The sequence below is a fragment of the Panthera tigris genome, chromosome D2 (assembly GCF_018350195.1).
Source record: "Panthera tigris isolate Pti1 chromosome D2, P.tigris_Pti1_mat1.1, whole genome shotgun sequence".
Taxonomy (NCBI): Eukaryota; Metazoa; Chordata; class Mammalia; order Carnivora; family Felidae; genus Panthera; species Panthera tigris.
The window spans coordinates 15,589,049-15,591,252 of record NC_056670.1 but is presented as its reverse complement, the minus strand read 5'-3'; the positions used below and the strand labels follow the sequence as shown (position 1 = coordinate 15,591,252).

Sequence of the window (2,204 nt, the reverse complement as noted above, 5' to 3'; positions counted from 1 at the left end):
TGCCGTGGACCTCCGAGAGCTGAACGCAGACTATTTTGTGTGTCCGTTTCCGGTTTGCCAAAGGTTCTCCTTCCCTCTTTTCTGAGTGGATGGAATCCCCCAAAGCCCTCCCTCTGCTCACGGCTTCACCTTTGGAAAGGGTCTAGCTTGCCATTTCAAATGAGAAAGGAGACTGGGCTTCCTCTAACCCCCACCCCCACCCAACCCCGAAAATGAAGCACATCATTCTTCAGCCTCAAAATACCTCTGTCAAGTGAGAATGACATGGGAATGGCTTGAACAAGATCCAGAGAGACGTTTTCGGACACTGCCACCCGCTAAGAACTATGGTACCTTGAAGGATCATAAGTTCAAAATAGTCAGCTTTACAGGCTCATTCCATCAGTATATCTGAGTGGGGAAACACAAGAACTAGTCACATTAGAACTGTGCCCAACACGTTTTTTTCCAGACGTTTTTTAGTTGGCGGTGGTACAATTAGGGGGGAAGTTTGGAGCTACGGGAGGAAGGGAAGAAAGCCTTTGGTGATTCAGCAAATTTTTCATGTTTCTTACTTAGAACCTATATTAGTCAGGCTAGGATTGTGCAGGCTGCTGTAATGACTAATCCCCAGATCTCAGGGGTTCAAAGCCACAGAAGTCGATTTCTACTTCTACTACATGTCCAGCACCGAATAGCAGGGGCTTCTGTTCTTCGTAATTGCTAAGGGACCCAGGCTGATGGGGGCTCCATCATTTCATGACCACCAGCTTCACGCAGAGTTTCAGAGTTGACTGGGGCAAGGTCACTTCTGCTCATATGCCTTCAGCCACAGCAAGTCACACGGCCACAGCCAGCTTCGAGGGAGGTGGGGTTATGCACCCAGAGGCGAGCCCTGGGTGGGACCTGATCCCCAAATCCTGTCTCAGGCATCCTTTTCTATCCTGAGCCAAATTTAAAATAGTCATGTGGCACAGAAAGAATTGAAAACAAGTGTAGCCTTTTCAACTCTGATCTGGAATTGAATGACCATGTCTATAATAGACAGTTAAAAATGTCTCCACAGAGGACTCAGGTCTCGGATCTGCGGAAAGAATATGTTTGGGAAGAATCTATTGACGCGGTGCCTCCAATCAGTCAGGAATATACTCTATGAGAAGGCACATGGGTGATAGACCAGCTTACGGGGCCGGTAAAAATGAAAATGTTCCAGCTTGAGTTGTCTCGGGAAGCTGTGCGTGCAAGGTTCATGCCGCCAGATGCGGAGTTTCTGAAGAAGATTTTTTTTGGTGTGAAAAACTCGTGTTAGGTTTACTTTGTTAACCTTAGTTCGTAAGATTGCACACATGTTGGTCACTTTCAGACCACCAGCGAATCCCTTGAAAACGTCACTCTGTGGCGTTCCCTCGGGCAGCACGTCCTTTGAAAACGGTACAGAGAAAGTTAGCATGGCCCCTGCGTAAGGATGACAGGACGACTCCAGAAGCTTTTTTCCGGTGGGGGAAGACGAAGAACAGTCTACGGGCTGGAGAGTTGTGTTGGTTGCACAACACCGGAGATGTACTCGATGCCATTGCTGTAATAGTTAACGGGGTAAATTTTATGTATGTATTAGCCCACTAAAAATATCATGTTACACTATAATATTTTGGACATAGTAGGTTAAATAAAATGTATTATTAGCATTTGAAAAAAATTAGGGGGCTCATTAAACACAGCTGGGGCAGACATCTGCACGACAAAAGGCCATTAATAACTGGCCATTAATTACAACACTTCATTTCGAGCATCCAGTGCATGACAAGTACAGATCTAATAATTGCAGACGTAGTAGCTTATGCCTTACGAGGACACGGATGGAGTTATTCTTCTCTCCAGTTTTACAGATGAAGAAACAAACCCTTAAAGAAGATGACTGGTCCAAGGTCGCGTGGCTGACAGGGACAGGGCCAGGATCAAACCCAGGCTGGCTGGCTGGCCCCAGGTCTTTGTTGTCACCCAGTCCCCAGCGGGGACTGCCTGTGGAAGCAGCAAGTTGAGGCAACCATGAGTCCATAGGCCCAGGCTAGCACAGGGGGGGCTGGTGCCCTAAGCCCTGCGTCTCCCTGAGCCCTGCTTGGTGACCAGGGCAGGCATCCCAGCCACGTCCTCAGGAATGGGGGACAGACAGTGCTCAAGCCCAGGCCAAAAAGATGTAAAAATTCTGTTTCATTGTTCGCTTCTTC

The 2,204-nt window shown here is 47.8% G+C and overlaps 1 pseudogene; it reads left to right on the top strand.

Moving 5' to 3' along the window:
- The first annotated feature begins 1,379 nt into the window (after positions 1–1,379).
- LOC122232231 lies at positions 1,380–1,472 on the top strand (annotated as a pseudogene).
- Positions 1,473–2,204: the final 732 nt, after the last annotated feature.